Source organism: Passer domesticus, chromosome 1 (assembly GCF_036417665.1).
Source record: "Passer domesticus isolate bPasDom1 chromosome 1, bPasDom1.hap1, whole genome shotgun sequence".
Classification (NCBI taxonomy): domain Eukaryota; kingdom Metazoa; phylum Chordata; class Aves; order Passeriformes; family Passeridae; genus Passer; species Passer domesticus.
This window is the reverse complement of record NC_087474.1, coordinates 112425317-112438608: the sequence shown is the minus strand read 5'-3', so window position 1 is coordinate 112438608 and position 13292 is coordinate 112425317. Positions and strand designations below refer to the sequence as shown.

The following is a 13292-nucleotide window of genomic DNA, read 5'->3' as shown; positions in this document are numbered from 1 at the left end:
ATTGAAAGTAAAAGCCTGTGGTCTCTCTGCTGTTTTCATTTAATATTATGCTACACAAAGTGGTATTAGTGTAAATGACCACCAAAGTCCTGCTTGTGTGATGAGCACTGCATTTCCATTTTGCTGACTGACTTACCGTGGGAACTGCACTGGTGACCAATTTTGATTGAGGCTGGTTCTATACTTCTTAAATTATGACTTGTGTTAAGGTTACACCTAGAAGTTTGGCTGTAGTCACAAGTCAGATGGCTGTGGCTGAGTAGCACCTGACACCACACCATGTAAAAGCTTTTCCCTAGCCTGAGGTGTTATTTAACTTAGAAGTAAATGACTCATATTGAGTACCCACTAAAATGTGTCAAAAGGGAGTTTCTGCTCTCTTGTAATCTAGCACTGATAGTTTGGTGCTGGCTATTGATGTTTACCTAAACCTGTTTTTTCTGAGCATAAACCTGGAGTAACTTTAGATAAAGTTATCAAAGGTAGGTAAGTATATGTAGGGCATTGGGTGGAGCTAGGATCCTGAACTGAGCAGGAATCCAAGTAACAAACCAAAGGCTTCAAGTGCTGGCCACCGATCCCTGGCAGGGCAAACAAAAAATTATTTGTGAAACTTATTTTACCACGGAAAAGAAAAAAATAATATAAAGAAGCAGTGAGACAACATGGGTGGTTTTGCTGTTCTTGCAGCAGTGATAAACCTGAATGCAAAGCAGTTTTGTCAGAACCCAACTTCTGACTGAAAACACACACTTTGGCTACTCTGAAGCTGAAGGGAAGGCATTGCCGTGTGTTACTGCAGACTGTGTGGCCAGCCAGGGCGTCAGCCAGCTAAGAGGTATGACAAATTCATGCCAGGGAAAACAGCTCACACGCAGACTTCGTCAACCTTGTTTTCATGGCTTTTGTGTCTTGTAAACAAGTTGTGGCAGCTGCGTGTGATAAATCTCTGCGCAAAGCAAAAATAATTACAATAGGGAGGGAATCTTGACCCCGGCGTCGCTGCCTGCGTGCAGGGAGGCGGTGTTGTCTCGCTGCCTGTTGCGGGGCTGCTTTGCGGTGTCCCACGCGTCTCCCGGCCTGTGCCATGAGGTCAGCGAGCACGGCTGCAAAACCGTTGGAGCTGCGGCAGCTGGCCCCGTGCTCTGGGGGAGGGAATGGGGCCAGCAGGCCTGGAAGCTGGGCTACCCTCACGGCTGCGCCAGCCCAGCCACGCTGGCTCGGATAGCAGCAGGATCCTGCTGCCGGGGCAGGCAGAGCGGGGGGCCTGCGAAAACTTCACTGGAAAAGGGGAAGCAGGAGAAAGTAAGCAGCAACCAGTGTGTGGTGGGGAGTCAGTTTTCCCCTTGGAGATGAGGTAAGGCTGCAGCGGGAAGCCCAGCCCGCAGAAGGTGCAGTGCAGCTGGAGTCCAGGTGCACCGTGACCCTGTTCAGTGTCACTTTCACACCTATGGTATTTAGGCCACTTGCAGTTAACTGTGTCCTGCCTGCCAAAGTCTCTTTTCGTTTGCCATTTTTCTTCAATCGCTTATGCAGGGTTTTTTGGTAACCCTTGGAGTACTTTGCATTCTCTTTAAAACTCATTTAGTTTAGGGTTTTTTTCCTTTTTTTTTTCTTTTTGTTTTTTTTTTTTTTTTTATTTTTTTTTCCCTTTCTCTACTTGGCATCTTGCAATTGTCAACTTCCCACCTGGCTTTTTCCCAGTAGGGATTACTGGCACAAATGCAGCTCATATTCACTTTTCAGGACATTACTTGTTTAAAGTCTCCTGTTCACCAACTGCCTGAGTTGTTACATCTCTATCCTGTTTCGCTGGTTCAGCAGGCTCTTCTCCCATGAGTTCCAGCCTTCCTCCAGACTGAAGGAGAAGAGATTAGATTAGCCACTCACTCTAGCAAAATGTCACTTAGAGCTGTTGCTGTTCCAGACATGATAATTGCACCCATGTGTGCTGTATGCAGTTCAGTGTCTATTCCAGTCCCTGTCACGACAATGAGTGCCTGGAGTTCTGCACACACAGAAAATCATGTAAACTGGTGCTAGCTATGCTACAAAGTAAAATCTCAGGCTGCTTTCTCCATCTATATTTTGCATGCACTCCTGCTGACAGCTCAAAGCCATTTTGCTCACCTTTCCCTTTGAAACTGGCTTTATTTGCCTTTAAACTCCTTTTTCTTTCTGAAGCTGAGGTGTCAGGTCTGGGACTACAGCTGGCAGGAATCTCAAGTCCTGCTACACACATTTGCAGAACAGGGTAGCTTTCACCAACAGGTCGACTTCACAGCCCTTTGGAGCTCTGCTTCATTGTGCAACATGAATCACAGTCCCTGAAGCTGATGTAGCCATGAATAAATCGCATCTGCCTCCCAGCTAATCTGTGTTCCACTGGATAGCAGGGTTTCTGCCAAATTCCATGTGTTTCTACTGACAAACAAGGTGTTGATCTTTCAGCTGCTTACACAATGTGTAATAAACCTGTAAAAAGGCACAGAGGTAGGAGTACTTTGAATTAGTGACTTAACTGGGGGGAGGAGGGGGGGCACAGGTGGCAGATTGTGAGTTGAATGAGTGCAGCTGACAACCATCTAACCCTGTTTATTCTTGGATAGCTTCCCTGGGACCACAGACCAGGGCTGTGGCTGCTTTCTCTAATTGCAGCCTAGGCAGTTCCTGCCCTGGGCATCAAGCCCTATCTTTAGGTGTGTAACAACATGACCCTCTCGGAGTGAAGAACCCTTGTCTAGGCATATATAAACCCTGCACATGTTTTTTTGGTGTTGTTTTTTTTTTTCTTAATGAGCCTTTCATCACATCATTTAGCTGACATTAAAAGAGGATTGACCTGATGATGGTAAGAGTGGGTCAGTCCCAGAGCTGTGGGTTTTGCAGTAGATATATCTATGTTTGCCTGGCTTCTCTGAGTCTTTCCATCTCTGTAAAGTTGCCACACTGCTGGGGAAATAGTGACCTGGAGCTCCTCCATCAGTGACATTTCACAAGTTGACAGGACTCACCTTCTTTTTGGGAATATTCATTTTTATATGTAGTAGTGCAGAAATAATTCCCAACTCTGAAGCTTGTAGTTTTAGTAGTATGGCTTTCTATAAGTGTACAGAGAATGTTTGATCCTGCCTCTGAAGTCCCTACAGCCTGATAGCTCTGTGGGAAATAATGTGTCACACACTCCATACTTGCTTCTGCTTTCTCTCAAAAACCAAACAGGGCCTGAGTGGCTTCCATAAGGGATGAACCATTGGTTCCTTTAACTGATGTGTCCTATCTAGTTTGAGCGTAAACCAAGTGTTCTTCCCTATCTTAACTTTTCCTCTGGTGTTCTAGCTCTTTTGCAGGAACACAATTGGATTTTTTGTTGATTGGAAAATAAATTTTAGTGCTTAGCTGGGGCTTTTGGCCTTTAGAAGCCTCTCCTGTAGAAGCTGTTGATGGAGAAGATAGTCTTGATCATAAGCTGCCATCAGCTTATAGATTTTACCAAGATGCAATTTTGTGTGTGTGTGTATATATACCTATATCCCATATATATCCTAGTAAGGATACCATATATGTATTGGCCCTGGAATTTATATAAAAATAATTTGACCGATGTGAGAAGAATTTGATGATCCCAGGATTGCTTTTATGACTTCATATAGCTTGTCTTGGAAATTGTTCTGGATAGAAGACACATAACTGATGGTAAGGATCTCAACAGTTTTGTAATTTTCCTGAGTAAGCATTCAGCTGTTTTGCCAGAGCCTGTAATTTCACTTCCTTTTCTAGCCTGCACAGTTCTGATTGCTTGACCTTGTGTCCAGTGTTTTATTTTGTTTTCTTTTGCACTTCTAGTCTCATTCCTTGCTTGAACTCTCCCTCTATCATTTCTTTGTCTGTTTGACTTGAGAGTGCTTACATAATATCATGCATAGTCCACTTAACTAGGTTAGAGATATTTTGACTAGTTTTGTACTGTTTTGAAAGGCATCTGATTTCTGTTACTCCACTACACTAACCACAACAGCAAATCTTGCTCTGATGCAAACAGATCAACTTCTGTTTGAGAGAAAGCACATTTTCCCTGTGTAGATAGCTCAGCTTTTTTCGAACTTCTGCTTTTTGTTGTGACAGGGGAAAGGCAAGAAAAGAAGCAATTAGCAATAAAATCCATTGGGCATTTTCAAAAATTCAGGGATTATTTTTAGTTTTGAGTCAGTGGTGTTGTTGGTTTCAGTGTGCTTTCAGAGTCCTGGCTCTGCTGCCATGAACCTTCTCCTGGTGAGGTGTGAAGCAGACATTCCTCTGCCAACCTGAATGAAAAGGTTAGTTCAGGTTATTGTATTAAACACCGCTTAGGCAGTTGCTTCTGTAACTCATTCTTCATGTTTAATTCAGCTGGCTTGCATTCAGCCAAGGTATTTCCAGTGATGTGCTGCCAGCTTTCTCCAAAGCCCTCCTCAAAAATTTTTCTTCCTTAGCTGGTGATATGTGGAAAAAACCTTCTGTGACTATCTTGGTTTAGTGTATAGATTTGCATCTGCAAAGCACATACTGTCTGTTGTAAAACAGTCAGTCCCTCCACCTCCCTTCCCCTACCAAACCTACCTTGACCCCTGCTACTGTGTCCGTGACACCTGGGGCAGAGAGGAATGTCCCAGTCAGCCTCTGAAGGGAGAGTGACATCCCTTACCGTCTCTTTGAACCCTGGGAGGAGGTGGTGGGAATGCAGACATACAGGTCTCCCTATGGGAGAGTTCACACTCGGTCCTGCAACGCCTTGCTCCTTCACCCGTGTGTGATCATGGGGTGCTGGTGGTCTTGGGGAGGGCAGCGTGTGAAGCCCAGCTGGGTATTGTGCCCACAGCCAGCACCACTCTCTGAGCTTCCTCTGATGTGGCAGTGTGAGTTTAAATAAGCAGGAGGCATGAAAGGAGGTGTGGGGGACTGTGTCATTTCTCTCATATTTACACTGATAAGCAACAGGTATTTCCGCTGTGAAAAATTTAATTTCCTTTCCTTTTGAAATGCAGTGATGCAGAAGCCCAGGTTTCCTTCCACAGGGTCAGAAGAGCAAGGAGGGCTGCACGGACCAGCTGATGCCTGTGTTGGCCAGACTCTCCCCATCTGGCAGAAGTGACTCACTGGTGGCATGACCCAGGCGCTGTGAGGCTTGTTGAGCTCAGGGGGGGAGTTTGACTTCAGATCCTCTATTTCCTTGAAGATTTGCCTTTAGTCCTTGCCTTACCCCAGCCCTCATCTGCATTTGCTATCCAGCCTGGGCTGAAGTGGTCTGCCCCAGATGCCTTCCCTTGTTTTGGGGGGTGTTTTGGGTGTTGCCATTGCAGAGCTGAAGCTGCTGCCTCCACCTGGGGCTCATTACATGCTGCTTCCTCTCCAGCTGCCAGGGGCTGGACACAGAGCAGGGAAATCGCACGCAAGGCGCTTGTAAAACCCTCAGCCCTGTCTGCCATTGGAGTAAGAGCTGGCTGAGCCTCCCTCCCTGCAGGACGGGCTTCCTGCCCTAGGAAATCCCCTGCTGTAAGGCAGCCCAGCAGATCCACCTTGGGGATCTCAAACTGTGGCCAGTCTGCACTGGCTGGGTACAGAATGAGAGCTATGGGTTTTCAGAAAACCCTAATAAAACTTTTGATTATGCATAAGAAAAAGAAATAAGTGATCCTGCCTTCTCCCCAGCTCTGTGGTTTGTCTAAACTTACTTCCCTGGAATACACTGGAGTTTGATCTTTGAGAAATGATATCTAAAAAGCCCGCATGTAAAAACGTAACTGTTCCAGCGATAGGATCATGATCTGCCTTTGATCCTGTAAATTGTTGAACCACAACTCTATTCGTTGCCCAAGGACTGCAGGAAATGTACACGGGGTTATGCAAATCCCTAGGAGAGGGAATGTTTTGCAGGGAGGGGGGGAAGATGGCTCTTGCCGCAATTGTCAGTCTTTGGACTGCAGTGGAATATTTTGGCAGTCCCTGCGCTCTCCTGTGTCACCCCGCTGCCAGTTCCCACGGCTCCTACCCCTCTCTGCTCACCGTCCAGTTGTGCAACTCTGGAGCAGTGAGCTTTTTCCAGTTCTCCCCCTGCGTGTGCTGGTGGCATTTACAGGCAGAGCCTGCAAGCTCCGTCCTTCGTCTGCATTTTTCTCCGAGCCACCACTGTGAGTGCAGTGTTCATGTTTCACCTCTAAATCCCCGCGACTTTTGCCGGCTGAGGATATTTGCATGGGGTGGTAAGACAGAAAAAAATTTATTTAGGAACCTTGAGGGGAGATAAGCCTGCACCAGAGCCAAACCAAGGCAGGACAACAGCAACAACACAACAGGGACACAGCCAGCACATGGGAGCTGTCAGGCAGGATTTTAATTTTGTGTAAAATGTGAATTTTCCTCTTTCCCAGACTTGCAAAAGAATAGCCAAAACCCTTGTAAAGACGCAAGTTGTGTGTAGTGTGGGAGTACATCCATCAGCAACACCACATTCAAAACAAGAGTGCTTGACATTGTAACCACAGCTCAGGGTAACAGATCCTGATAAAAAATAAAAATAGAGGTCCTTTGATACCTTCTCTGTTCTTACTTTTTGTTTTTATATTTTTTTCTTTTAGTATGTAAGCTAAGAGGCATGACATTTTGGTACTTCATCCAGTTCACTTTAATTTGCATGTTGAAGAAAGACATCCAAAGGCAGGCTGAGCCCACCGCTGCCCTGGTGGGGCTCTCCTGGCAGCCGTGCTGTGGTGGTGTGCTGTGCCTGGGAAGGCTGTGCTGCATCCACAGCACTGCCCAGTCTTTTCCATAAGCTACATATACCGCACAGGTGCAGGGGCTGCACACACCAGAATGTGGGGCAGTGCTGCATCAGCTGGGCAGGAGTTTGTTTTGCTGTTTCTGTTTGGTTTTTTCACCTCGGTGATAATTCTTACCCAATGCGTGATCTCTGCTCTATGTACTTTACTACTCCTTGTGATAATCAAAATCCGGCCCTGAACTTTTTCACTACAAAGGAAACAAGAACTTTGCCCTGTTGGCTGTTAACAGGGCACTCAGCGATGCCGCAGCCTCTTCTCACGTGCAAAAACCCCCAAAGTCTGTGGAAATCAGGGTTATGCTGATGACAGAATGCTTATTGTTTTTCCACCATTGCAGGTGGACATCAGGTACTTTGACATGGACATGAAATTTCTGGTGTCAGACTCCTTAGGAAATGAGCAGGCACCCAACCGGTTGTTGGAAAAAAACCTTTAAACGCCAGGACCGCCAATAACGTGCTGTGCACGGCTCAAAGTGCAACCTGTGGTGGGTTCAAAGCTCTGAAACATTAACCAGACCTTGGGTCACTGTCTGTAGTTGCCGCTGGGTGCCCACACCATGGCTCCCGGGAGCGGGAAGTGAGGGTGGCACTATTATTATCCGTGCGGAGAACGGGCGCAGCGGTGTTTGCACAGCGCGGATGGAAGCGCTGCTGGCCGCCCCCAGGCGCAGGGTGTGCAGTGGCCGGGCAGCAGTGACAAGGTACGAGCTTCCCCGTGCAGGGAACAGGGAGAGCCAAGCGCTGAAATCTCAGCTCCAGTTCTTGGTGAAGGGCTCTGATGAACACTGTGGCGATGGTGGTGTGAGGCTGCCCTTCCACATCCACTCTTTTGTTTGCAGGTATAACCTGCCTCAGGTGAAACCCCTGACTCTAAGCCTCCCCCTGACCCCAAATGAGGTAAGGCTTGTGGGAAGAACAAATATGATTTATGAACATGCCAGCTGCAATAGCAGGGGAAAAGGGGAATGCTAGAGCTGCTTCTGGGCCCGCACCTCAGATAGTTTGGAGCTGGGTGGTGCTTTGGTGGTGTTTTCTTTTTAACAGTGGTGAGGTGTCCTGGAGATCAGATGAGGAGATATGAGGAGCCAGAAGGCATTTCTGAGCAGTCAAGTGTTGTAATCATGTTACTGCTCCCTGAGCTCAGCTGACACAGGAGACAGGTAAACATCTCCCACTGCCCAGGTAGGTGACAGTATATAAATCTTCAGAACACCCTGAGGAATAACAAGTCTTTTGCAACTTTGCCTTCGAACGCTGAAGGACTTATGCTTGCATGATGGATGGCAGCGGCTCCCAGCCGTATTCTGAGGCATAGCACAGCTCCCAGCTCCCTTGCAGAGGTTTTATCCTCAGCCGGAGGGAGGGTTCGGCAAGCTGTGCGTCAGCGCCGACTCTTGCAGCTGTAGCAACTTGTCATTTCCTTTCCAAACACCAGCACCCTCAGCAAGGCAGCTGGCCTTGGGCCAACAGCCATTCCTGTACTGTCTGTTCCTGCTATATACTTGTGTAATGTTAACTTACCTGATTCCTAATGTGGGTTTCTCCACAACCACTGCCGCGTATCTGTATCTTGTCAGTGTGGTGGCTTTGGGAGCAGCCTCTTCCATTATCAAGCCTTAAAGTGAGTTTACCTGAGAGCATGTCCCTGTTCAGGGGAGCAAAGCGATGCTTTGCTGTGCTTATGCTGAATCACTGTTACCTGGCAAGGGTTTGGGAACTGTGAGATCATATTTTATTGTAGCATATTGCAGAAAAGGTATTGGATTCTGAGTTTATATCAAAAGACTAATACTTGATCAGGATGATAAAATATTTAGGTCTAGAACTTTGCCTTCACAGCTCTTTGTAAAGTAATTGCTCTAGTAGTAGTGGCAGAAGAAAGGACATGCTCATTTATGATGCTTTAAATCAGACAAATCATTTCCGAAGACAAATAACAAAACCATAGCAGAGAGCTCTGGTGCAGGGCTCCTTCTTGGATTGTAAACACTGCAAGACAGAAACCATCAATATTTACACAGTGTTCAGCCCAGCACAGTGCAGCTTCTCTGGCTGGGCCTTTGGAGGCACTAATAGGAATATTAAATCATGCTGAATACCTTCTTGCAATATTTACAGTTTAACGATAACCAAGCGTGTGTGTGCTGAATACTGTGGATTGTGAGCAGGCAGCACCAGAACCAGAAAACCTGCAATGAGGCCAAGCCCTGTGATATCTTCCCCTTGCTCATCACACGTGTGCTGTGGTGGCCAGGACCCTTTCTAGTGCTCCCAATATTCATCAGAAGCAACTTAGAAGGAATGATGCCAGAGTAAGTGTCTTACTGTATGAGCTGTCACCAGTTGTTCCAAGGACTGTGGATTGAAAAGTCAGGGGGGAAAAAAGCATTAAAAACACCACTGCTATGTTGCCCTGTGGGCTCACAGAAATTTGACACAGAAGAATTAGCCTTTTGCGGTTTCATGTTTCCCTGACCTTTTAAGAGGGGAAGAAAAAACCAGATCCAACTTCTGCTCCCAGTTACGATGCTGAAAGTACAGAGCAAATGTAATACACTGGCTCCTGAGGTGTGAGAGCAGAGTTTCATGTTGTCTACTGAAAAGCAGAGAGAGCTGATGTGTAAAGACAATTTAACAAAAGCTTAGTGAGTTCAAAGATAAACCTCCATCCCAGGCAAATGTAATTATTGGTGTTTGAGTGTAATTGTGGTGTTTAAGGAGATCCATTCAACTTTCTCTGGAGGGATTTCTGCCTTGCTGTCAGTGTGAGGTAAAGCAGAAAACACGTGGCTCCTAGAGCACAATGCCTTCGTACATGTGAGTGAAGGATGTGCCACAGGGGAGGACACTTGGGGACCAACACTGCAGCTGACAGCCCCTGGCAGTGGCAACTGCTGCCGATGCATGTGGCAGGGATGCTGTGACAGCACCTGCAGTCACACCACTTGACACTTGGGAAGGCCTTGAACCATTAGCGTTAAGCTCACACGTGCTACTTGATATGAAAACACTTCCAGTTAGAAGTAATTTCAGAATTGTTATTTTCGCTTATGCAGCTGTTGACAAACAAAACCTGCTTGGCTTATACTTTAATGACAAACTCTGCATGCTTCCCCCTTTCTTTTGGCTTGGTTTCTTGGTTTTATTTCCCACCTTCCACTAAAGGAAATTTTTATCTCAGAGAAAATACAGGAGGTGGGCTGCATCCTACGTGACATCCCAGCATTGTGTGGCAGAAGCTGATAGACATGAATCATCACAATGAATGCAATACTGCACACAAGTAGCTTTTCTTACAAGCACAAGGTTGTTAAGCAAAAGATGAGAAACACGTGGAGTACACTGCGGTTTGCCAATATGTGGCTGGGTTCCCAGGTCCGAGTACGTTCTTGCAGACAGGCTGCAGTTGTCATGATGCTATTGCCAGGAAAGATGTAAACAAAAGGAAACCTCTTGTCATTTGAAGCATTAGGTTAGTAATACAAATGAGTACTTCATGGAGTCTTTCAGATCGATACACATCATCTCTTTGTCAGAGCTGTTTTCCTCTGATGTGTAGTCATACAGCCTCTTTGACGTAAGTCACCGGTTTTTAACATTTTTTAAATAATAGCAATATTTACTATGTGGTGAATCAGGGTAATGAGCAAGATCAGTGGATCCTCTTGCAGAGGATCATGACTTAAAATTCATTACTTAAAATTCAGCAGTTTTTAGGCAAAGCATTTCTGGATTCACTTGAAGACTGACACATGGACATGTTTCCATTGAAGTTGCTACAGGTTTGTCTTTATGTATGCCTCCACTAAATTTTATAGCTGGCAATTAGTCTGGGATGAAGTCTGGTTTCTCTCCCAACACTGCAAATGCAATTGTGTAACTTCACTAAGATTCCAAGCCTGGTTCTTATGCTGGATTAAAACAATAGATAGTGAGATGAAAAGAGAAGTCACCCTTTCAAACTCTTCTTTTCTACTATGACAGCTTACTTCATGGAAGCAGCAGCCATCTGACCTGAATTACTTTTGGTTTGTGTTTAATGCACAACACATTCCCATGGAGTTGCCACTGCTCCCATAGCAATGCCTTGCCCTGTGCAAGGGCTGCTGTTGCCCAGGGGCTTGTATCTCCCTCCCTCAGCTGGCACCATGATACTGCCCTGTGTCTGATGGTTTGTGGAAATTGCAGAATTGTGCTCATGGAGGCACTGATGTACTGGGAAGGGATGTCACATATTTTAAAACTATTTACTGAAACGTTACACCAAGGTGAGAAGGGATTTTCCCCTTCAGCTGTTGCTACAGGTGTGATTGTCCCACAGCACAGCAAAATGCCACCTCAGTTTTAGTGCAACATCTGTGAACTGTCTGGCCCATATGATTTTTTCCCCTTTTTTTGTCAATTATTGACTGGAGAGATGAAGAATGACACATGCTTAAGAGCATCAGTTATCTCAATTTCCTTCCCCTTAGGCCTGGTTTAGCCAAGATTTACCAGAACAATCTACCAAATGAAGAAGTTTCAGTATTTTTTTGTTTTTCAGGTGATAGGAGTTTTCTTCTGAAGACTGACTGGAGCACAGTGAGTTATTATACAACCACTTATCAAAAAAAAAAAGACAAAAGAACATGCTGCAAGATAACAAATTATATAGCCCAACTTGTGCAAGACAGTAACTTCTCAATGCTACAAAAATAAATCAGGGATAATCACAGTCCTGAATGCACACTCACAAAACCATTCCAGATTGCCACTGTGAGCACCCATAGTCCAACAAGAAAAATAAGATATAGTCTTTTAAGGACACGACTTTAATAATTCTCTAGTTTGAAGCCAGGGATAAGTGATAGGTTGGACATTCCCACTGGGGAAATAGGCTAGTTACATTGGAATGGGTTACCCTTTGCTATTCAACATCTCAGCTCCCTAGTTACCATCTTCAAACTAAGGTGTTTGCCTCAGCACATGGTTGTTTACACAGTGACTTATCTTACCTTGGTGAGATATTTGATACCCATAAAACATCCGTCACACTCTGTCCTACTGCTTTTCTTTAACTCAGGGCAAAGGCCCATCCCTCTTCCAAAACCTTTGACAGCTTTGAAATATGGCAGTGTTGCCGTCGGTGTAGCTCAGGGGCTATGCAGTGGTTGCTTTCTCCAGAGGTTCTGCAACACCTCAGTACTTTCCCCTCTTTGAACAGAGGTGGCAAAATCCATAATTTATTTCCATTCTGCTTGGCTGAAAATGAAGAAAAGTTTGGCACTCTGTCACAGATATAGTTAAGTGAAGAGTCAACACAATGAAGGCTTCTGCACCAGGAGTAGCCCATAATAGGTGGCAGCAATGTCACAACTCAGCTTGTTTTTTAATATAGCTCTTCTTTTTCTTTCCGTGTTTCATGTGTGGTTTTTTTTTCCCTCTGGGTGGAGCAGAGCTGGGAAGGTGATGACTTACCTGCTACAGCTCGGTAGATCGCAATCTGGAACTGGCAGAGTGTTAACACAATGCCCCAGCAGAGCTTTTCTGTCTCTAATTTCAATGATTATGTTGTTACTGGATCGGTGAAGAGAACCATGAAAAACACAATTACCAGGAAGCCCTGTTCCTTAGCTCTCCTCTTTGTCTCGCTGCGAGTGGGGCATGTGACTCAGGGAGCAATAGAGGACCGGCTGTAATCTCACGCACTACCGGGAAGGGTGCTGTCCGCCCATGGGACCCAAGCGTGGGAAAGCCTGACTGCCGGCTGGAAGGGCCAGTCACGTCATGTTTGGCAGCTGGCATCCAAATGCACCCTGATGAATCAAGTGAGAGCAGCTACCTTCTCCTGCCACAATGGTGGCCGAGCAGCTGTGCAGAAGAGGGGCTGTAAAAACCTCCCTGCATGCAAAAGCACAGGGAAGGGACGGTGTTGTGAATGAGCTTGCTGTGACAGCACAGAAATGTTTTACAGGTCACTGGCATCAGACTAAAGGGAGAGGGGATGAGTATGTTTCAGCTGTGAGTGCTGGTCTCAGGTTTACTCAGTGCAGGACCACTGCTAGTGGGCCTGACCCGACCCTGCTCCGTGATGTGTAGTGGGAAAAAAAGAAATGCTCTCTGCACTCCAAATCATGTATAAACCTATGACCTCAACAACAAATACCAGTAGTGGCAGAGCAGCCAATATTTTTATCATTAATTGCTATCAAAAATGTCAGCTCAAAGTCATCAGATTTGATAGGCGAGCATGCTCCAAACTGACGGCTGAAGTGAATTATTTGCCTATTGCGTGATGCAAAAACAATGTCTTGCAGAAGAGAACAGACATTGGCAAACAAACTGACAACAAGATATACTTCTGGGGAAGGCTTCTGATTTGATCTGGAAGGAAATACTGAGTATAAATATGGAGAAAGTTTACCTGCATGAAAGGCGGGGTTGAGCCATGGCTTGGACTTCCTTACTCTGCTGGAGAACAGTGTGAAACGTA

The 13292-nt window shown here is 45.7% G+C and overlaps 1 long non-coding RNA gene across 1 annotated transcript; it reads left to right on the top strand.

Moving 5' to 3' along the window:
- The first annotated feature begins 1194 nt into the window (after positions 1-1194).
- Positions 1195-5667, top strand: LOC135308869 (uncharacterized). Its single transcript, XR_010369264.1, has 3 exons — positions 1195-1357; positions 4229-4316; positions 5025-5667. It is a non-coding gene; the product is annotated as an uncharacterized LOC135308869 (long non-coding RNA).
- The last annotated feature ends 7625 nt before the right edge of the window (positions 5668-13292 follow it).